Consider the following 24,584-nt stretch of genomic DNA (forward strand, 5'->3'; position numbering starts at 1 on the left):
TTGTGAATGGAATCTTTTATTGTAATCCTGGCTGAGCATTCCCCTTGAACCAGAGGCTAAGCCAGGGGAGAACAGAGGAATTGCCATACAGGGTCAGATCTCTGGTCCATCTAGCCTAGTATTTCCTCTGTGAGGGGCTGGCCCAGGCATGCGGCTCTCAGGAGTCTCAGCAAGTCCCTTACTACTCAGACTATTGTCGTTTTCGCTCTTTGCTCCCATTTCTGTACATAGCAAAGCTACTAGGAGCCTGGGATTCACCCTTCCACGGCCCCTTGCTAGCAGAGCTAAAAACCTAGCAGTGTTTTAAATCACCCCGGCCCAGGAGGGTGGCACTACCCGTGCAAGGCGAGGGTCAGGTCCACTGCATCAACGCGTGGGGGGGTGGGGGGAGATGACAACGAGGCGCGCCTGGCTCTGACTCGCAGTTTCTTCAATGTCCAGGGTTGTTAGCTAAGCAGTGTCGGCCTGTGTCGAGGTGCGGAGGGAAGCGCTGTGAGCCGAGCGGGAGATGCGGTTCTGCAGCAGAGCCGCCAGGTGGCAGCAGGGACAGCAGCTCGTCCGCCGCTGCTGTTGACGGCGTGTTTCTCTGCCCGTTCAGGCAGGAGGGAAAAGGGAGCGCGGAGGGGCGCCCGCGAGTGGGGCGCTTTCCCCGCAGCCTGGTAACCTGCCTCGGATCCCGCAGGGGTTTGCAGGAGCCGCTGCCGGGCTGTGCGCCGGGCATTCCTTCGGGGCTCCCCGCTGCTCTCCATGGGCTGAGGCTGCCTGGGCATCAGGCTTTGCATCAGCAGCACAGAGGGATCCTCACCGTGGGGGGACTGGACGTGAGCTGCCGCTGCCGCTGACACTGACAAGGTAAACGCTCCGCTTGCTCCAGCAGGTCTCCAGCCCTGCCCCGCTCCCCAGCCGGCCTGCAGGCATCCCCCTACTCCAGCGGGGGAATCGGGAAGGAGAGAGGCAGCTCACTTGGATCGGAGAGTGACCTGGTGCTTTTGGACTGAGAGGGGCTTTAGAGGGTGCTTTAGCCGGGGTGTCATTTCCCTCTGGGGAAGATGCGGAACGTGTCTCTCTGGGGGTGGTTTGAAGGGCTGCGGAGAGCCGCACGTGCTGAGGCTGGAGTTTGCCACGGTGGGACACGTTGTATAGTCACAGTTCCGAGGGGGAATTGGCCAGCTGGGTCCCACAGGGCGTAAGTGACTATTCAGCGCCCCTGTCTCCCAACCTGCATCTGCACCTCAGGCCCCCTTGAGGCCCCCCCAGTGGATGGTACAGAGTCCTGGGCTGCTAATTGACAGGTTTCAGAGTAGCAGCCGTGTTCGTCTGTATCCGCAAAAAGAACACGAGGACTTGTGGCACCTTAGAGACTAACCAATTTATTAGAGCATAATAAATGTATTTGCTTTAGTAAATTTGTTAGTCTCTAAGGTGCCACAAGTACTCCTGGGCTGCTAATGTGATCCTGCGCTATAGGTTAGTTAATCTCAGATCATGAGGACTGTAGCTTTGAAGGCATTCTCTCCTGGCACATTTCTGATCTCATCTGGGGGATTTCTGGCCCTTCTTTTATTGTTACTTGATTCTTTTCCCATAAGGAACCACTTCAGAGCTGCTTTTTCCTTCGCACTGACTAACAGGGGGTGGTTGTAATCATAGCGTATGTAAGGAAGAGGGAGCCTCTTCTTGTTTTGGAACTTGTCCCATCTAGATAACCCAAGAGCTCATTCCAGAGGGTTTGTACAAGAGCTTAAGGGAAAAAAGTTAGTTATTTTTATGGAGGATGAAGACCCTAATCTCTTCAGTTTGGTAATAGACATGTTGGGCCATATCCAGGGGTCTAGTTTGATGCAGTGTGCAAATTGGGAAGGGTGGGTGGGTGTCTTGCAGCTCCCTATTGCACTCCCCTGATGCTGCGCTGTGCCAGGCTGGTCCCTGGAAATTGTGCTAGAACACCCTATGGGTTGCTCCAATTTACATGGAGCTGTAGTGGCTCCTTGAGGCTGAAAATTCAGTGCAGGACTGGGGTAGTGTAGAAACATCTCAAAATATCACTTTTCCTATAATTGACATGTATAAATTAAAATAATGAATATACTTGTGGGAGACAAGTATTTAGCAGGAAGGAGGAGAGGTGTAAGAGTCCATCTCTAAATCACCATCTCTAAATCATCTCTAAATCACACTCCCTGGGTGATCTTCCCTAGGCTGGTAAACTCCCCTTAGGACCAGATTATGCCAGCAACATGGAGCAAACTGGCTGCATTGTAGAATCTGGCTCACTGTTACCACTGGGATTAGTGTTTCACAAATGGTATTGCCGTACTCCTTTTCTCCAGGACACTTTTTTATAAAAAGCCCTTGAATAAATAAATGTCCTTTGCTAAAAATGTAAGTTTTTCCTTTACTCTAAAGAAATTTCAAGTCTGACATGGCAGAATTAAGTAGTCACTAGTGTCTCAAGCATAGCACAGTTACACAATTCTGTGGATGAGAGAAGCCAGTGCTTATTATCTTCTGACATCTCACCAGTCTTGTATGCACCCTGCTCTTGTCCCTGCCTTGTGTTCTGTGATAAGGGAATGCACTGGAAGAGACCAGTGCTTTGCCGAGTTTACTGCTGACCATGGTACCATCAGTGCACTCTGACTCACCTAACTGGTCCATCAGTCCTACGGTAAATGTTTCTGCCAACCTGGGCTTCTCCCTGGCACAAGGTCTGGTGATGGATATGATTACAGGTCATTTAGACATCATCAAGGATTCAAAATTAAAGAAAATGGTGACATTCTCCAGACTTTTGTAATGCTCAACTCTTTTGGGGGGGAGGGGCTTGTGAAAATTTCAGAATATTCTGTTGTAACAATAGAGTTGATATCCTGATTCTCTAACTATGCTCTGAGAGCGAGTGTCTTCAGTGAAAAAACAGATATCCTTCAAATAACAAGTGTCCGAAGGCTAGAAAGACTAGACAAGCTGCTCTGGCTTTTGAGGTATCTTATAGGTGCCTTAAACATAAGTATGGTCAGAATACCCAGCACACTTACCTGAGAACCTAATGCCTTAATCTGGCCTCTGATTCTTGCTAGTTAGCTTTTAGGAATAGATCAAATCCTGCTCTTATTTACACTGACTTAAATCTGGAGTAGTTCCATTGGAATCAAAACGCTAAATAGTGTTTGCACTAGCTATGTATTATACAGTTTTTCTCTCTTTTCCTGCTTCATACAACAGGTTTGCTCACAACAGTTGATTTAGTTGCAGAAAATTAATTAGGGTTACTGGTGTGCAGTGATGTGTTTTATGATGAGAGTATAAAACATTTGCTTTTGAGAACATGGATAACTGTCTTTTTTAAACCTTCTCTCAATTAAAACCAAAAGCTGCAATAAAAAAAGAGATTCGAACCCTTTGGAAGACTTGGCAGGGGCGCAAGAGAGTAACTCTGGAGATGTTGAAAATAACAGTTTATCTGCGGTCATCATTTTGGGCCCAATCCTCCACTTCGTTACACTGCTTTTTTGCTATTGTAGGCCCTTTGATCCCAGTGGAGCTGTGCGAGTGTAAAACTGTGGCAATGGTGTTTGGGATTAGGCTCTGCATTTAAATGAAAATTCCACCAAATGTCCCCTGCATTAAGGGCCTGATGCAAAGTCCACTGAACTCAAGACTCCCCAGGGTTTTGGATCAGGCCCTAAGAGAACATTAAGTTTGGGTAGGTAAGTGCTTAAAAGTCAAGTGTGCATGCACAACTTTAACAATGGCCTCTGCACTATCATCATAGGCTTTAATTATGTAAACCCATCAATTCTGGCAAATAGAGAAGATGCTGTTCTCACAGGAAGATAATTATCATGTTGGCTGAGACCAGTGTTCCATCTAATCAGTATCTTGTCTCTGTGAGTATTTTTTCTGTCACATTAGGTGTATATGTAACATTTTGTAAATTTTCATTCTTTTGTACTTCACTCCTGTAGTCCTCGTAAAGTTCCATTATATCTTAACAAGCTTGAGCACTTACCTGTGAGAGCGCAAGGCTTTTCATATGTTATGTGTCTGAACAATTTTCTTTTCAAATGGCAACACAGCCTGCCATAAGTGCAAGTGAGTGGATGAGTCAGTTAACTATGAGGTTAATTTGGCTGTGAATTTAGTGGCCTATATATGCCAGCTGATTACTCTAGGCTATATAGTTAGCCTGTTGGATGTTGTGTACAAGTGGTTTATTGTGTACTTCTTATCTGAATGACTTCTCTGGACTGTTTCTCTGGCAGTCGGGATAGTACATGATGCTAGAAAATGACACTTGCTGTCTGGTCACCCTAGTAAGTGTGTTGGGAAGGGGGAGCAGGATATAGGTGACTATATAAGATAAAGCCTCAAGTATCGGGACTGTCCCTATAAAATCAGGGCATCTGCTCATCCTGTATGTATCTGTCATGAGGTTGTAGAACAATTGTATGGTATTATTTTGAGAAATATTATGTAATTAAGGCCCATTGGCTATATCCTCAATTGGTGTAAATCTGGGTGGCTCAGTTTGCTCATTTACACCAATGTGTGGGTGGTGGTGTTTTTTAATACTGCTTAAGGCTCTGGCCCTGTATCCTACTGCATACTGCTTTGTGCAACCTTTGCTTTGGCATTTCCTGGGTTTTTTGGTTTTTTGTTGCATCCTTACCCAAGTAATCTGATCATTCCCTTAACCTAGTTGTCTAATAGAACTTCCTAGGTTTGTTTTTTCTCAAAAAAGAGAGGAGATTAAAACAAAGGTAAACAGGAACTTCAGTCTCTAGGACTCCAAAGCTCATCTGGCTTGCGATACCTGGCAATAGCAAGTATTAATTCCACAAGCTGGAAATACTTGCCTACACAGCACTGGAATAACCTGTCCCACCCTACATTCCAATCCAAGGCCCATGGAAGGGAATAGAAAGAACTACATTAATTTCAATCATCTTTGCACCAGGGCTGATCCTTACTGCAGGGCATGAGTTAGTCTCTTGCTTACCTTACAGTCACACACCAGCCTTCTTAAACCCCTTCACACCTTGCAAGGGCCACAGAGATTGAGCCTCTAAGGGGGACAGCTTATAAAATGCACCTGCAGTCCTATGGAGTCTTGCCTCAGCTTCTGCATGCTCTCACTATGCTCTTCACTGCACAGCTAAATCAGCCACAGGTGCATGTGCATTGTAACCTTTCTGGAGCTCCTCGTGACAAGTATGATGTATGTGCACAGTGTGGTTTTGCTGATTCCTCCCTCTGTTCAATCTAAATCAGTTTCCTCTAACCCTAAAAAGTGTTTTTCATCAATAAAGGCTATTTCCATGGCAAAGGGCAACATTCAGGAGAGGAACCTTTAAATGGTGGATGGGGGAGTTTCAAGCACTTCTAAATGGGGAGAATGTACTTTTTCACACTCCTGAGGCTTCAGAGTGGCTGACCTGTTATCCCACTTTGCAAAGATCTTCATTTTGGAGGTGGGAAGGAGTATGGGAAGGCAAAAGTTGCAGGAAGTTTTGAATCCCGGAGAAAGGGCTGGTCTTGGACTGTAAATGTTGCTGCAACCATAACCATAGCTGCTTCTGCTGTAATAACTTGTACGTCTTATATTCAAGAATCTTCCTCTGTGAATTATGATTATTGCCTAAATGAAAGGTACTTGATAAATTTGATGTAACAGGATACAACCCTTACTACTATATTCTGATGTTAATTCACTTTTCCTTTACTGAGACAGTCTCTCTGTCCATGCTTTGGGTGTTTTAATGTTAGGGTCCCCACTTTTGGTGACTGTCAGGATCTTAATGCTGCTGCAAGCCCCTGATTATCCCCTATATTGCTGGGGCAAACTGCAGCCTCTGTGGCAGTGCAAAAGGGATTACTTTTGCATTAGATACGAACCTGCAGCTCTGAGAAAAGAGGTCATGGGAATATCTCTGCAGCTGCCCTAGAAATTGCAGTTTGGAGTAGAAGCAACCCGAGGCAATCTGTAGCACACCGCACTTGCTTCTGGAAGTCCAGCATGCTTCTCTTGGAGGTAGCATCCGGGCTTTTGTCACTGAGGAGGGGTGTCTCATTAGGCCATGAAAGGAAAGGATTGGTAGGAGGGAATCTCTATCCTGATCTTCTTGCCCAAATTTCTCCTCTCCCCAAGCCAGAGTCCTGGTTCCTGGGAGGCCAGCCAGCTCTCTGACAGACTGAACTTTGGGGGTGGAAGGGAAACCTACTTTCTTAGATAGGAAATAAGTGTAGGCCCTAGTTTATGTTTTATGATTTTTGTTTTGTAGTGTAACCATCTGTTTCTATTAGTTGCTCTTGTTTCTAGTGGAACCTCTATTCTTAAATAAACTTTCTTATATTTTGTTATGAGTACGCGTTAAGTGCTGTGTGTTCTACAGGGGCACTGATTTAAGGTTAAACTGGAGTACATGTCTCCTTTGTGAGCAGAGGATCTGGGATTTCTGTGCTGAGCTGGAGATCACAGGGGAATGTTATGATTCAAGGGGATTGAGGTGCACCTCTTGTTAACCTGCAAGGCAAAGACAGGACTGGCATAGCCTGGATGACAGTGCTTGAGTAGCTGAAAGGCTGGCTGTGTTAGGGAGCTGACACCCAGCTATCAAAGGCAGTACTCCCTCTAGCTAGAGACAAAGGGCAACAAGGTAACGTGCAGTCCTGGGTCCCCTGAGAACCATCACAGTTCCTCTTCCAATTTTGAATGACATTGGCAATCCAGTGGTTTATGCACTTGCTGTTGCACTCCCTCTGCCCAGCATTGGGCTCCAAAGCTGTCAGGCAGAAAAGAGGATTTTGTTTTGGGGCCCTGTGAATTTAGAGCAGGAAAGGCGCCCACTTCTACATTGGCTTCTACAGCTGCAGAATTGTGGCATTCTTGGAGCTTTGGTCAGTATTTATAATCTTGGCAGTGATTGCCATTAAACCATCAACACTTGCCAACCTCTACCACATAGTGGCAGCTGGAGATGCCAAGTAGTGGTAACTGCTGACACGTGTTTGACTTCTTAATGGCAAGCATTGTACTTGAAATGGTGCAGTGCAAACTGGGTGTAAATGATCATTGTAAATAAAAAGGCAATATTGGCTAGATGCTCAGATTGGCTGTCAGGAGCTGGGCTTCTACCTTTCAACACTGTCACTGATTTGCTCTGTGACCTTGATCAAGTCATCTAGCCTCTTTCTCTGTTCCCCTATATATATATATATATATAGGATATTAATATTCCAAATATTAATTAATACTCCAGAGGGATATTAATATTTACCCACTAGTGCTTTAATGTATTCACATGAGAAGTATATTAGGCATCAAAACTATAATACAAATTCTTTTAATGTATAAAGAAATCACGTGATACAGTGTGTGTCCTTTGGATTTATTAATGTCTTTTTCTAAAATTGCAGCTTTAGCACTTCCTTTTTGGCTATTTGACATGTTCCTGGTGGTTCTGTGTTGCTACCTTTTGGCATCCCATTCCCGTATTTATTTTGGATATTCTGTTAACAGGAAGATTCCATACTCATTATGTGGCAAGACAGGTTTAAAAAAATTACTTCTGTAAATTCTTAGTGGCTCCCACAGATACTGAGAAAACAATCTATTTTCTGTAAGGGCCTGATCCAAAGCTCATTGAAGTCAATGGAAAAGCTCCCATTGACTTGAATGGCTTTTGGATCAAGCCCTAAATGCATGATGTAGGAAAGGAAACAGGAACAGTGAAAAGGAACAGTACTTGATTTGTGGCATTCATTTTTGTTTTTTACAGATTTGTTTTTAACTTAAAAATCCCCAGGTTTTACAAAAGTCATTGTTCGGTCTTTACCAATTTTCACGCAAATTTGAACCACTCATATATGAAAATATTGATTGTATTAAGAAAAGTCAGTACATTAGGTAGATGTATTTATGTTGTTAATAAATTAGTGTAAATATAAATGCAAGGCTGTCTGTTAAAGTAAGGCAACATAGTGGAAGATACACATGTGTGTGCATATGTGTACGTTCTGTTAATGTGCACTCCACAGCATTAAATTGCTTTTACTTTCAATACTTCCGCTTTTCTCTATTTGTTGCTTTTTTCTGTCTTCCTGTCCCCCAATATTAACCCCCTAAAACTGAAGTTATTTTTTTGCTGATTTTCTACATTTAAATTTTTTTTTTGTTATAAACACTTATAAATTCATGGGAAACTTCTTAAACAAAATAGAAACTGAAAATGAAGGGTTTTCTACATGGTGTATCAGACCTTCAAACACAGTCCTCTACAGATTGTCAACCTGTGGGAGTCCTTACTCAGGCATGAAAGGCAGTAATTACACTTGTGTCCTCTTTCTGCTAGTGCATGGGGCACTTCTGTTTTGCTGGAAGAGTAACTGTCTGAGCCAGATTAAAAGCACACTTTGTGATCGCGTGATACAAACTGGTGGAATGATTTGATAGAACAAAGAGATGCATACAGAAGGTCATCTCCTCCTCCAGCATTAGGGCTGGATTCTCCGGTGGCATAAATCTCTGGAGCTCCCTCTAGTATTTACAGCATGAAAACAATTAAAAAAAAAAGTTAATATGATCAGAAAGTAAATGGACAAACTCCCCACCTTGGAGATGAACCCTGTATAATACTGAATGATTAAACTTCTGTGCTTGCTGACCTCTCCCTTACTGGAACCCCCATTTGGGGATCACTTTAACAGCAGAGGACAAAGAACAAAGCTCAGCAGGGAAATCTGAGTGAATGGTACCTTGATGAAGAGAAAAGAGCTTTAGGGAGATACAAGTGGCATGGTAGCTCACTATCCTCCAGTGTGCCACTGACCTAGATGCATGTATTCCTGGCTCCCACTGCCAGAGGTTTGGGAAGTGAAGGGGTCAATGTAGTCATTTTAAAATGCTTTTCTTAGTGATGACTACTGGTTGATGAACACTCATGCACTCCCTTCAGCATGCCAGCTGACATCACCTCTCACTCTGCTGTATCCATTCAGATGCAGGGCTATGGTAGTGTTCTCTCTTACAGGAAAACTTCAGCTAGGTACCCTAATATCTTGGCACCGAATCCTACTATTCTTATTCAGGCAACACTCTCATTGACTGCATTTGGACTAGTGTGAGCTCCAGATCACTCACAAGCATAAGGATTTCAGGATTGGATCTACAATAGCTAAATAGTTAACTAAGACTCTATTAAAAATGTATAGCATAGTGTGAGGTCAGCAATTCTGTGGTGTCATTTAAAAAATTATCTTCTAAAATTGTCTTAAAAATCCTTTAAAATCCATATGAGCACCTGTTACAGTATCTCGCATAGTGACTGTTGTCTCTCCCATCAATGGCTGATGTTCAATTTATGCTAAATTATTACCTGAGCAGTCCCCTGGAGGTTGGATATTCACAGAGTAAGGTGCAATTTAGCATGAATAGGAGTATTGCAATCTAGCCCTTTGTGAATTGAAGCTTGCTAAGGACCAGATTTTACTTGTGCTGAGAAGTAGCTACCTTGTTGAGCAGTCCCATTAATTATCTTAGTGGCAGAATCTGGCTCTAAATATGTAATTAATTTTTTTTTACTAAAACCAGTGAGAATTTACTTGAAGATAACTCTGAAACTTTCTGATTTCCAGTTCTTTCTCATGGCAACGCCTATTGTGTTACTTCTATTTTTTTGAAGTTGCCAAGGTGGTGGTCATATACGTCATTTGTATTTTTATTTAGGCATTGTTTTGTCTATAAGATATACAGTTTGATTTTTTTTTCTTAACATCTTTAATCTGCCTAAGAGAAACCAGGTGTCCAGTCCCACTCCAAGTAATTATAGTAAAATGACACTCCATAAGCTGCCCAAAAGTCAGGATATCCTAAGGATGGACTCAATTATTGAATCTGGCAGCAGTGAAAACTGTATCTAATACATCTCTAATGCCATGGAATAATGCACTGGATAAATGAATGTGGAACAGTGGGTAAACCTGCTTGCTGTGACCCCATTGGGTCTGTACGTGGAATTTAAACATTCAACTAGAGCACTAAGGGGATTATGACTTAAAAGAAAAAAGGAAATTAACTATTAACTCATAGGTCGCTAGTACTGTTCAGGTTTGGCAGCCAAAGAAATACTGTGCATTTTTTCTAGACCTGGTAGCTGGGGGCGTTCAGGATGAATGTCAGTATTGATCTTGTAGTGATACCTGACCATTAAAATGCAATTTCCTTTACTCCTTAACTTTACTGTTATTGCTTTTAATTGTTAATCCATGTTATTCAGCAAAAGTTAGATTTTTATTATACTCTGCTAGCCTACAGGTTAGGGGTCCAATCCAGTGAGGTGCTGAGCACTCTCGTTGGGGTCAGGGGGTTGGGAGCACTCAGCACCATTCAGGGGAGGTTTAGAATGTTGCAGGCTCAGGCCTTGATTTATTACAGTAGTTCTGACAACGCTGCTCTAGCTAATTGTCTCTAACCATCATCATTACAGAGTTTATATGCTGTCTGCTCAGATCTGCTGTTGGCTGATGCTTAGCATAGCAGGCTCTGCATAGGAGCACAGTTTGAGTCTGGTTTTTTTTTTAATATAATTTGAAAAAAATCCAGCTGGCAGTTTTGAATGATTGGGGTATGAAAAAATCTTAGAAAGTTGTATGATGCTACTTCTGCACTCAGGGTCTGAGATTGGTTCAACTTCTTTTGAACATTTACCTGTGACTAATAGTTTAAAACGAAAACTTGCTTTCAAAAGACTCTTCTCAGAAACCAGGATTTACAATAAATGTTCAGTAGCTTTTGTTTCTCCTAATGGAAATTTCACGAAGATGGTTTTAGTATGTAAGATTACTGTGCATGTGCAGCACCTGTATTGACGCAGTAGATCAAAGAGCCATTTTGGTTGAGAGGGTCGTTGATCCACAAACTAAGCTTCCTTAAGCACATAGGTTCTGCTGGTTCTGGTAGTGCTTCACATTTCTGCTTTCACATGTCCCTTTCCCAAACTGCTCTTGCATGGGTTGAAATGGAAGCTCCTGTGTCACTGGTATTATGACCTGCTTTCCCCTAATTTTTCTTAAATGGATATGCACAGTTATCAACAAACTCTATAAATGAGCTTCAGTAAGTGAGGTGGCAGGAAAAGTACCTCCAAAATTTTCAACTTTGATACTGGGTGCCTCAACATGGTAGGTGTCCAAATTGAGACACCATAGGCCACTGAAAAGAAACAAATTGCGCTATATATATATAATGTGTCTGCCATGGATGATACGCTTTATCTCTCTTTTTTAAAAGAAAGGAGTGGCAAATTTCAGATCTTAAAAAAAAAAACCTTACACTCCTGCAAGTTTGGGTCAAACACAAAAATCAACTTGGACCCCTCACCTCTCCTTTTTAAGATACAATAAATCCTGAAAGTAAACCAACATTTCTAAATCATCCACAGTGCAGTAGCCTACACCGCTACTCATAATGTAGAGCCTTTTGTGTGTCTAAATCTTTCCCCAGACTTTAATAGGATAGCAATAAACAGTGTGAGCCTTCACATCTGATGAGATCACATCTTGGTTGTAAAGGTCAGAAGGCAGATATAAGCCAGGGATGAATGGTACCAGGAGCAGATCTTCTGTTTCAAGCCTGCACCAGAATGAGAACTATGCACTGAAAAAGTCCACAGATATCACTCCAGGGTTATGTTGTTGTAACTGAGAACACAATTTGGCCCTCTCTTTGCACATGTGCAAATTCTGTGCCTTAAATATATCCCAGGCTGTCTTAAATACCATACTATCTCTTCCTTTCTCTTTCTTAGCCAGTAATGAGCATGCTATCTTGTTCTGCCATCCTTGTTATTTAGTGCAGCCAGGGAATTTAACCTTTCTTTTCTCTTTCTGTTTCAACTTGCTCATTTTAACACTGAGGGGCAGAGGTGCAAATATAGGTTTCTTGAGGATTAAATAGCCCCTCTCTGTTTGAGCCCCCCTCTGGGTGATAGAGGGTCAGCAAAGTAGTTCTGACACATGCTGCTGCTATCTTGATTTCCTAAATATTTTCCTGTTGATTCAGAGGAGAAACATTTTTTGTAAGACTAGGTGAGGTCAGGCCTGCCGGACTTGGTATTTCCATGGATAAAGATATTCAGGGTCTACTTTGTCATGTTGGGAGTGTTTTCCTGAGGCTCATTATGGGGCAGATGGTACCAAAGTAAATAAAACTCTATGGAGCAGTCTTCTAATAGGTATTCTTGATTGTACTCACATTATTTGTTGGCATGTCAACCTGCAGATGCACATGCAATTTGGCATCACAAGCATTCAGTAGACTTTTTGTCACTCATGCAGGGTGGCTCTGAGATCCATTTAGCACTTCACGTTGCTCTTCTGATACTTCTAACAATTTTGTAATAAACTATTTGGTTTCACAGTGCTCTTCAGCCCTCTAATTAGAGATCCATTATCATTATGTAGGAACATAAAAGAAAGTAATAAATCTTCAAAATGTTTTTGTTGTAATTTTGTTGCAGTATGCGGGGAGTCTGATCAGACAACTTTAAAGAGGAAGAAGTTGGAAACTCATCAAGCATAGTGACTTGTTGTTAAACTACTTCATTAACTAATTAACTTAAGCAATTTAACTAGTCTGTTTTAAAATGCCACTCCCAAGCTCTGAAATTTGCCAGGAAATGTGCATAAACTGCCACTGGCTGCTATGCTGTCCACAATCCAGAGTTTGTTCCTTATCTTTATACTGACTTTTTTTAAAATGAAAAGCAACACACATCACTCATTACTAGGCACAGTAATTTGAATTCCTTTAGGAGCAGACTTGCAGCTGCATTTCAATCAGAATTGACATACTTAAGATTTATCTGACTACCATAGTATTGCAGTATTAGGTTACCTGAAGTTAACATAGATTTCATGTGCTATTTATCATCTCTTTAGTGGTATCTAAAGTCTACCCCGGTTGGGTGCACAAGAAGCTTCTACTTTCACTCCTGCACAGAGGCTTTTTGCTATTCCAGGATGCTCTCTCATGCTGCTCTACAAAGGGTGTAGCAGGATCTATTCTTGCTGAAGCACCCCTGCTTGTCTGATGGTGCTGTGCCTGCATTGGGCACAGTATCTGTGGGCACTCCTACTGAGGTAGTGGACCTCTGCTTGACCCCTCCCCCCATACAGAACTGTGGCTTAAAGCCACAATTTGTCCTTTTAATGGCAGTTGAGTTACAACAGTGTCTGAGCAGTGCTAGTTTGGTTTTAGATGGGATGGGTGTGGGGGGAAATTGGTTCTTGCTGCCAAAATAAAGCATTTGAGTTTCTTAACTTCAGGGAGAGGACTGAAGGGGAGACGAGCTCCCTTTATTTAATATTTACCACTTGAACCCCGGTCACAGTTTCTGGACACTGATTAGTGCAAAATGTACATCAATAGGTATTAGCTGTTAATTCCACTCCTCCTCCCTTCACCACTTATGGCAGGACTGAAATGTGTGTTAAAACATTTGTCACTGAAAACTTGTGTTGAAAAGGATTTAATGAGTTATTTTGGGATATGTGCCCATATTAACTTCCATTAGAGAAAGTACAGGAAACCAGTGTTCTGTAATGCAGCACTCCATTGAGTCACAATGGGGCGCTCATTGTACTGTGCCGCAGACTACAGAACCTCTGTGCACTGCTCTGGCAATCTCAGCATATTGGAGCAAGATATTTATTTGGCCAGTGCTATCCATCTGTAAACATATTTTCTTTGTCTATACATAGATATGCAAATAATCCAATGCTGAATTGTCTTGATTGTAACTGTACTGAGGAGGAATTTTTATTTTCCTTGTTTAATAAATGACCCTTTTGTCTAAGCCCTAGTAAATTGTATAGGGAATGGCAACCTCTCTTTCAAGTGTTAATCCAACTCACAGAATTTTGTAAGAGAATTTCACAAATAATTCTTTCTATAGGCCTGATTCTTATCCCATTTGCACCAGTGTAAACTGGAGAGAATTCTTCTGAAGCTTATGAAGTTCCAACAGTTTAAGTGACTTAGAATTGGGCCCTACAGGTTTTCATAGCAATTTCTATAGAACCCTATGTGATACCTAGAAATCTCTATTGGGTTAATTTCTGTTTAATTTTATAGGACTTTCCTGTAGAAAAGTGGGAATCTTTAGTTACTGTTTCATTGGCACCCCATGGAATTGAGCATCCAACTCCCATTTAATTTCTTCCTTTGAAAATCCCGGCTGAAAAAGGCAGGATTTTAACATCACTGGACATTCTTCTGTTTTTCCATAGAGCAGGAGTAGCTCCTTACACTGCCTTATCAGTTTGCACCAGCCCTGGTTTAGGGATGAGAGGGCTCCTCATTCTTCATGCCAGATTTCTCCTGGGTTTCTCTGAGACAGTCATCAGTGGGGGGCCAGTTTTAGTGGCTACATGACATGGACACCTACTAGGAACTAAAACACTTCACATAGGCCACCAGTCACCAAATAATAGCTAGCGGTCACCGCCAACCTGGCAGCATTCAAAAACTTAACCTACAGACACATGACTCCCTTCCCCAGTCCCCTGAACCTCCTTGGCTTCTGCTTACTACTGCTGCTGCTGCCTTTCTCCAAGCATTGTGAGAACTGATGATTGGGCCCTTGGAAGTATAAGCAAGGCAGCTTGGGCAGTCTGAACTAGTACATACAGTTTGGTTAAAAAACAGCTTGCCTCCTGCCAGACAGAAGCTCTCATTAAGGGGGGGTGGCTGAAGAACTAAATCTCCTGATACATTTCCTCTGTAAAAAGAGAAAAAATGTCTATATCTTTTGACTGGCTATATCTGGTGTCAGTGCTCCTGAAAATTAGCTGACGGTAGTGCTGACATATGTTGTACTTGCATTTCCAGGCATACATGCCGCCAGTTAATTAGTTAGGTTTTTCTAATAAGATGGCTCAATTTTTAAGAGAGGCTGGTAGGACCTTGGTTCTCATCCCAAATACGCATTTGGTAGTTTAGCCTAGCTCCTCTGAGAACTAGCATCCACCTCATGAGAGGAACAGACACTATCAATTGTTGTTGGTAAACCCATATTCTAGGGGAGGCCCAGATTAAGCTAGTATGAAGCCTGGAAGATCTTTATAGTTCTAGGAGGCTGTATCTTGCTTTGTTTGCATCTCACAGCACCAAATGAGTGCAGGGAAAGGCATTGGTAAGCTTTAGAAACAGTTTGAAGCTGTGGTTGTAGAACTGCTCCAACTAGAACCAGCACAGCAAAGCAATGCTTTGTGTTAAGAACAGCAATGTTTCTGCCATTGGGATGCATAGGGACTTTCTCCACTTACAAAAATGGGGGAGAAATCAAAGTAAAATCCATCTGCCTTCATCCTAGTCTGTGTCATTCACCCCGATCACTCCACAGCCTGGTGTTTCCATCTTCTGGAGAAGGGGTATGTGTGACATTCCCCTGGTGTTATCTGGACCAGTGATCTACCAGGTCACTCCAATCCTCGACCCTAAGAGCCAGCCTTACCCTGCTCTGCTGTGAGAACCCCCACTCCCGGGTTGTTCCTGCATAGCCTCTAGCACGTAAGCTGCTCCTTGGATTGTGCAACCAGGGCCGGCTCCAGCTGTCCAAGCAGGTGCTTGGGGCAGCATTCAGAATGAGGCGGCTGTCCATGTCCCGTGGCGGCAATTTGGCGGCAGCTCCACCGCTGTTGGGGCAGCATCAATTCGGCGGCAACTATTTGGGTCTGCAAAATTGGTAGAGCTGCCCCTGTGTGCAACCCAATGACACTAGCCAATATCTCTGGTCCCATACACAACCCTTGGAACCTTCTGTCAAGGCTAATGCCTCATCTGGCACTTTGAGCGCAGAAGGTGGGGGCCCACCAGGATTCTAAAAATTAATACTGGCCACTCCAAGCTTGTATTAAACTCCCAAGGTTACAACTTCTCTCTGTCCTTGAATGGGTAGGTGCTGCCACCACCCAAATGCAAAAGCCCTTGGACCTAGGAAGATGCACTTGGGAATTCCTTCCTGTGCAGTACCCTCCAGCCTTTTCACACCTCCTCCTCTGGGAAAGAGCTGAGAAAGAAAACAAAAGAAATTAGCTGTTGCCTCCAGCTAATTAAACAACATATGGGTACACCTCTGAGAACTCCAAAAATCCAATCCTGTTCTTTAAAAAGGTAAATTTTATTAAAAACGAAAAGACAGAAAATACATCTGGAACTTAGGCTTTTGCTAGATTTTAAAAATCCCACCTTACAGCAATTAAACATCAAGAATAACCTTCTTGAGGTCCAGCTTAAAGGTTACAAGCAAAACAAAAAGCATTTGGGGTTAGCACAGAAGAGTCCACAAGCCAAAAAGAAATAAACAGAAATAAACCTAATCGTTTCTTTCTAGACATTTTCTGATTTATGTGTAGGTTTTAGGTATTATTGGATGATTTCCATATGTGACAAAAAGTTTTTTACAGCATAGTCCCAGCCCTGTCTCTGCTCTGTCCGCTCTCTCTGCTCTGTCCCCTCTCTCTGGAGAACAACAACAGAACAGACAAAGGGAAGGTTTTCCCAATTTTAAAAAGTTCTAGCCTTCCCATTGGCTCTTTTGGTCAGGTGCCCACTCCTTTTCTTTTATTTGTGGACTTTTTAACCCTTTACAGGTAAAGCAAGTAGAGAACAGCTACTAAGAGGGATTTTATACCTAACTGGCTGGCTGGGTGTCCATAAAAGGGAGCTCCCCCCGCCCTTCATTTATCACACCTCCGTCTTGCAGTGTCCAGTTGGACACTACAAGCTTATATGAGTTTGTCAATTTTAGAAAGAAATTGATGTGTACCAGGCTTGCTATCCCAGGGGAGTCTCTGGCACACTTCAAAACAAATGTACTGCTTCTGGTAGAATAAACAAACACATTTATAAATGACAAAAGATAGATTTTAAATGATTATAAGTTAAAGCATAACAAGTCAGATTTGGTCAAATGAAATAAAAGCAAAACACATTCTAAGCTGATCTTAACACTTTCAGTGCCCTTACAAACTTAAATGCTTCTCACCACAGACAGGCTGGTTGACCTTCAGCCAGGCTCTCCCTTTTGATCAGCACTTCAGTCATGTGGTGCTGTCTGTAGATGTAGGTGGAAGAGAGTGGAAGACCATGGCAAAAGTCTCTCCCTTTTATCATGTTCTTTCTTCCCTCTTGGCTTTGCCCCCCCCTTCAGAGTCAGGTGAGCATAACCTCATCGTAGTCCCTGACTGACAAAGGGAAGGGGGGGGTGACTCACTGGAGAGTCCACCAGATCCTTTGTTGCTGCCTAGGCCAGTGTCCTTTGTTCCTGTGAGGCTGGGCTGGGTTTGTCCCATACCTGCCCTAATGAGGTGTGAACTGCCCCTCTGTTCCAGGAGAGTTTTGCCTGGGCTTGTTTTAAGCCATGAGGACACATTTTCAGCCTCATAACTATACACATGAAATTACAAACTATAACATTATTATAACAACAATGCTCAGTGCATCATGAACCTTCTGAAGACACCCGACATGACAAACTTTGCATTGGATACCACACAGGCATAGTAAAAGGATGAACATGGGGGTGCAGGGTGTTTCCCCAAGATACAGAGTGTCACAGTATGTATTTGAGTGCTTCAGACCGTGAGTCTGCACTCCAGTGGGGTCTCCAAACTAGCGGCAGCAGGACTTCAGTGAGGGCATCTTCATTTTACAGCTTGGCAACTGATGCTTTAAATCTTAAAGTCTGCTGTCTTTAAATAATTATCTGACCCCCCCACCAATAATTTCCCACTACTCTGAACATTTAAAAAGATAATTTTAATGATTCTTTTATTTTTAACATTGATATCTGATGAAATTATAAAAACATAAAAAATGAATTCAGCCAGGCCTAATTACACTAATCTGTGGGGTTGTGGAGGAAAGACCCTGGAATGAGAGATCTCTGTTGTAATAATAAAGCAGATCAGTAAGGGGTAAGTTCTGGTTAGGTGTAAGGGATAAGGCCCACAGCAGGGTGTCAGGCTTAGGTGATCAGGAGTGAAGTTTCCTATGAAAGCCAATATAGGAATTAGAAACTTTCCTTATAATAAATTCTCTCTCAAAGACCGCTTCTGGGGCCCAGTTCTCCTACTGTGGGATATGGGTAATTCTCACTGAAATCATCCAGGGATGAGCAAATCAGCCCCCCCGAACTACTGTAGTTGGAAGACAAAGTGGATTCTGGAAACTGGGGAGAAGGGGAGAGACAGAAGGAGGTTAGTAGGAAATATGATGGATAATAGAAACTGAGCAGGAATGGACTCCAACAATACTGTCAGAAATCTAGCTGAAAACTCCCTAGGCTTTGAGAGAGACCAAACTCTCAATTTTCAGTGATTAATTCCAGGTATCAATCAGTGCTTCATTTATGACTTCACCATGAGGAGGTTTTGATCCATGCCATGATTTGGTTGAGGATCAGTGTCTAGGTGGCCCCAAAGAATACTGCTGACAAATATAATGGTCAGATGTTCAGCCCTAGCCACTGACCTTGCACACTCAGTTTTGCATATGAAGTTGCCTACAGTCTCAGATGTGAATGTACACCCATTTTTAGTCCTACAAATAGCTATTGTGCGCACATGTTGGGATGCACTGCTACTCATGCTGTGTATGTGTACATCAGCTGCATGCACAAAAAGGGATTCCCTAAATCACAGGTTTCCTGAAAATCTGTCCCTAAATGTCTTGGGAACTTTTAATTTTGGAAGCATTGTGTGATTTAGATAATTTACATTTAAAAAAAAAATTCGGTGGTTTGCAATATGCAGAGTAATGAGTATTCATTTGATTGGACCCAGGGTTCTGTTTTCAAAGGTGGGCACCTTTTTATAATGGCCAGATTCTACAGTGGCTGATCTTAGGTGATAGCTAATAGAGAATGGATATTTACACCTTGATTAAAAACTTGTAACAAAGCTTGAAAAGGTTGTTTTGAGTAGTGACTGCATGATGGGACACCTAGATCAGTGGCTCCAAAATATATTTGGTTAGTGCCCCCATTTTGTGATGCATTGGTGCTTGGGGGAAGCTTACGCTCTGCTATAGTTGCTGGGTCTAACCGGTCTTTATCCATTCTCTCTCTCTCTCTCTGCCTTTGCCACCTGCTTTTCTTTCTTCTGTGCAAATTTTTGAAGCAGAGTTCAAATTTGTGCACCGTGAGGCAAATGCGCCCAAGCGAGTAAAATGCTTATACATTTAAAACGTTTTAATTTGCAATTTGTGATAATAGTTTTACACCATGTTGTTTTATAAATGTATTTTTAAATACTTTAGAAAAAGGAAATTTAACCATTCTTCATGAAGTAGAAGTTAGTTTTAAGCATTATGCTTTATGATCTTTTTATAGACAATCACGAGCATATATCAAGCACATTCTATACATGTCCGAAAAGATTTTGATAAACATATAATAAAGACAGTTTAATAAGTATGATATTATGTCAATTTATATGGATTTTCAGATAGCGACATCATAAATTTAAAAAAAAAAGAAAAGAAAAACAAGAGTTTGTGTTTTAAATTTTAAAATTTTCCTAAAAAAATGATAAATGATTATCAGCCAAGAATAAGATATGTAATTACAAATGCATTTTAATTTCCTTATTGGTCGAAATGTCAAAGACTGCTAAACTAACCTTACTGTTTTTCCCTGCGATCTTTTTCATTTGCCCGTTCAATATAAACTCTGTCCAGATCTATTAGTCCTCCATCCAGCTGGTAACTCTTAATACACATCAGCATGTCCAAATGATCTACTTGTAAACGATTCCGTAGTTTGTTTTTTAGAGTGTTCATTAAGCTAAAGCCACGCTCACAGTCTGCACTTGATGCTAGGAATGTTCCTCCAATATCCATCAACTTTGCAAGATCCTGAAACTGTTCATTCTGGTGAGCAAATGTCACCGTATCCGGGAAACTTAAAACCAGTTGGCTTTTGATTCTTTTGGCTACTGCAAACTTGAAGTCATTGTACTGACTGACTATAACAATCTCTTTAGCAAGAAAGTCTTTGTATTTTGAACATAGGGATTTGACCTGATGAATTCCAAAATTGAAGTCACACTTAACTATTGCTGCACATTCAAAAATGGACCACTCCTGGACTTCATCCTCTGGAAACCTGTCTGCCAAATGTGCACACCAGATGTTTATGAGAGTTATTATGGAACTGGTATCAATTCATTATTTTCTTGAGAGCTCATATCTAAGAGAGCCTCCTCCTCCTCTCTCTGCTCCTCGTGCTCCATCTTCTGCCATGCCCTCTGAAGGTGCCCTGTAGGATCAGGACCTCTGCCTGCATGCATGCTCTCCCTAGCATTCTGTTCCTCCTTGCAAGGATCAAGGAGCATAAGATAATAGTGCTGATTGCCAAATTAAATTAGAAAGAACAATGTCTACAATCTTGGTTAATAGAGTGCATCTGTTAGACTGTTTACTTTTTGTTAAATCTTTGGAGTGAAAACAATTTGACCATGTGTCCTTTAGTTCCCTTGCACCTGTGCAGTGAACGTATCCATGTTAGATGGCATTCAGTTCTGTTCATCCCTGGTCAAGAGAGAGCTGCTTGTACAGGAAATGTCACTCATGATGATGGTCAGAGCAAAACATAATGAGTTCTTGTTTAACTGATTTGGCTCCTTAACAGTGAACTCAATCAAAAATGACTTATGGCATTTTAAACTATATTAAGACTTGTCAAGTAATATCACTCATTTCTCAAGCTTTAGGTAACAGTTGCAAATTGACTGAGTAATTAAGCTCAAGTGGGCAGACTGGACAGCATCTTTCAGTATGCTCAAGCATCAGTAAAGTCATTGATGGTCTCTTCTCCCCTTCTCTCTACCCCCCTTCCCACACAAAACTACCAGATTTACATAAGATGTGGAGAAGGTGGAAAGATTTATGAACCGCAGCCATTCAGGAGTTGTCTGATATGCAGAGAGGGTGAAGTTGGTTGAAGTAGCAGAGAATTGGTCTATAGAGAGTTGTGGCTGCAATACAGGATGGGGAGCCAGAAACTCTTGAGTTCTAATCCCATTTCTGATAGTGACTCTGTCAAATGATACACGTGGATGAACTCTCTGCTTCAGTTTCCACTGCCCCTCCCCAAATATTAACCTACTGTATGGGGGTGGTTTGAGGATTAGTTAAGGAACTAGATTTTCCCTGACACTTCTGTAACCCCACTAAAATTAATAGAGTTGCACAGGTGAAACTGAAGAGGAGAGGGGCTAATATAAGAGTGGGTTAGAAGTTATAGTTTTTTATTGGTAAGCATGCGCAGATGTTGATTTCACCTTATGCACAAACCAATGAAAACATATTTCCATTAATAATCATGGAAATGTACAGATTGGCAAAGAAGAAAAATGCTGCTTGAAAATTTTAGTTTGATTTAAGAATATTTACTTAGTATATTTTCACATTCGATGTTGACAATTTGTGTTTTAACAGTTATAAATCTTTAACTTTTTGAATCTCAACATCCACTGTCATTAAATAACTGTCCGAGTTCCCCTTAATTTCTTGCAACTCTGAACATTTAAATACTTAAAACTGAAAAAATGCTTAAACCCCATAATTTTACATAACTGGTAATTTTAAATTGATAAAAACAAAAAATCTTAAAAAATAAACATTGATATAACCAATTGAAATTATTAAAAAAATTGAATTCTGCCAAGCCTGCATAAGAGCTGTCATAGAAGTGAAGAGAAGCTGACTGTTCAGTAGAAAGATAGAAACCTAGGCACTTAAAACTTCTTCTTTTCTCTGAACGACATCTTTGAGGATAAAGCTGTAAGTACAAATTGCCTAGCATTGGAAATATCATCAAGTATTCCATCAGCAACTAAGACACGTATGGCCGAAAGAGTTCCTAGAGGTACATGCGTCATGTAGGCTACGGAGGATGTCAGGAAGTTTGTTTTTCCCTGAGAGGGAGAACAAAGGGGTCAGACTGATTGGTCCATCTAGCTCAGTATCCTGTCTTTCGACTGTGGCCAATGACAGGTGCCCCCGAGGGAATCAACAGAACAGATGATCATCAAGTGATCCATCCCCTGTTGTCCATTCCTAGCTTCTGGTAAACAGAGGCTAGGGACACTTCAGAGCATGGCTTTGCATCCCTGCCCATCCTGGCTAATAGCCACTGGTGGACCGACCCTCCATGAACTTACCCCGTTCTTTTTTTTAAACTCTGTTATAATCTTTGCCAGAGGATGTTGTGAAGGCTAAGAGTTCCACAGGTTGGCTGTGCGTTGTGTGAAGAAATACTTCCTTTTGTTTGTTTTAAACCTGCTGCCTATTAACTTCATTGGTGACCCCTAGTTCTAGTGTTATGAGAAGGAGTAAATAACACTTAATTATTTACTTTCACCACATCAGTCAGTCTGGGGACCAACTGGCTAAGCGGCAGTTCTGCAGAAAAGGACCTGGGGATTACAGTGAACAAGAAGCTGGATATGAGTCAACAGTGTGCCCTTGTTGCCAAGATGACTAACAGCATATTGTGCTGCTGCATTAGGAGCATTACCAGCAGATTGAGGGAAGTGATTTTTTCCCTCTATTCGGCACTGGTGAGGCCACATCTGGAGTATTGCATCCAGTTTTGGGCCCCCCACTACAGAAAGGATGCAGACAAATTGGAGAGTCCAACGGAGGGCAACGAAAATGATTAGGGGGCTGGGGCACATGGCTTATGAGGAGAGGCTGAGGGAACTGGGCTTATATAGTCTGCAGACGAGAAGAGTGAGGAGGGATTTGATAAAAGCCTTCAGCTACCTGAAAAGGAGTAACAAAGAGGATTGAGCTAAGCTGTTCTCAGTGGTGGCAGATGACAGAACCAGACACAGTGGTCTCAAGTTGCAGTGGGGGAAGTCTAGGTTGGATATTAGGAAAACTATTTCATTAGGAGGGTGGTGAAGCACTGGAATGGGTTACCTAGGGAGGTGGTGGAATTTCCATCCTTTGAGGTTTTTAAGGACTGGCTTGATAAAGCCCTAGCTGGGATGATTTATTTGGGGTTGGTCCTGCTTTGAACATGGGGTTGGACTAGATGACCTCCTGAGGTCTCTTCCAACCCTAATTTTCTTCTATGATTTAATAGATCTGTATCATATCCTGGCAGAGATAACATTCTGTTTGTTGGCATGTAACATCACCTGGTAGCTTTCCAAGCTGAAAATAAACAAGAAAAGCCATCCATCAATTTCCATGAGCTACCTGTGGTCCACTGCTGAAAGGAGTGGGGTCAAGCCAGTGATCTTAGCTTCAGCTATAGCAATGGATCTGTATAACCTTGACAGTAATACAATTATAAGTTGGGAAACTCTTGCCAAGTGTCATAGGTTATAGCCATCCCCAAAGTGTTTCCTTTCTGAACATCCGCACCAGTGTGATCGCTTGTGTTAATGGTAGAGGCAAACTGCTGTATGTGGTGATAAACTTTGCAATTGTCTCTGACTTCAAAGAGAAATCTTATCTTGTGAAAACCTCTTCATCTAGCAAGTGGTGAAAGGAGAGAATAAGATAAAGACCACTTTCTGTCAGTTATGTATCTGTACTGAGCAGTAGATGAGATTAGTATGGATCAAAGAAGGTTAAGGGTGTGGGAAATTTCTAATGTAGCCACTCATTTTTTGTATATTATACTGGTTCTAGGACTACAATCAGACGGGTTGTGTCTCTGTCATCTCCTTGCAGTAACATCAGGGCTTTATTTTATACAACACTGACTTTTCTTAAATGCTCTGAAATGCAGCCTCTCCTGAATTGTAAAGGGCATTTTTTATTATTTGATTTTCACTCAATAAATCTATTAGGAGATTGCAGGGAAAACACAACCTATTTTAATGCCTTTCCCACTGAGCAATGCACCGATTAGAAGAGACTGCCTTACCTCTATCCTGTCAGGAGCATTTGACATAGAATCTCCTCGTCATGAAGGATCTCAAAATGGTTTATAAACTGAAGACCAGAAACACCATTCACAAACCCCCGCAGGATTTCCCGCTCTTTACTTGTTGTGAAATGTTCCACTGCAGCAAAAGAGGTTCCTCCCAAGTAAAACACAAATTAATCTTTTAATATATTCAAGTGTCTTGATTAGAAGAGAGACTGACACATAATGTGTTTACATAGCTGTAGTTGGTAGCCCCCCTCAAAGTCATAAGCAACCCCTCACCATGATGAAGTTGTCAGAATAATTCCCCTTTCCTCCTCAGCTCTCCCCACATCCAAGTGTATGCGAAGTGCCCTGCTCCTAAGTGCCCAAACAGCATAATATTTTCCTCATACAGTTTGTTACTGAAAATTTAGAGGCCTTCAAGGGAAAGGAGTATGCAGCTTTCTCTACCTGACACTTCTAGAGTACATTATTTGTGGGTGGGGAGAATGCAGTATTCTTGCATGATTTCAGATGGCCATGTGGTCACCAAATTTCTTGGTCCAGATCCTGGTCTGTGCTAAAGCCACTTTGCAATGCTGATGCAAAGCAGCTCTGAAGCTGGTGTGGCTGACCATGAGAGGATCTTTG

At 42.0% G+C, this 24,584-nt stretch overlaps 1 protein-coding gene across 1 annotated transcript in view; it reads left to right on the forward strand.

Moving 5' to 3' along the window:
* The first annotated feature begins 618 nt into the window (after nt 1-618).
* Nucleotides 619-24,584, forward strand: part of LOC311527906 (thrombospondin type-1 domain-containing protein 4-like) — a 336,872-nt gene continuing 312,906 nt past the window's right edge. Inside the window, exon 1 of the mRNA XM_084642345.1 lies at nt 619-852. The gene's annotated coding sequence lies outside the window, so the exon portion shown is untranslated. The remainder of the gene's footprint in view (nt 853-24,584) is intronic.

This window comes from Lepidochelys olivacea (genome assembly GCF_965140295.1).
Source record: "Lepidochelys olivacea isolate rLepOli2 genome assembly, chromosome: 10".
NCBI classification, from domain to species: Eukaryota; Metazoa; Chordata; order Testudines; family Cheloniidae; genus Lepidochelys; species Lepidochelys olivacea.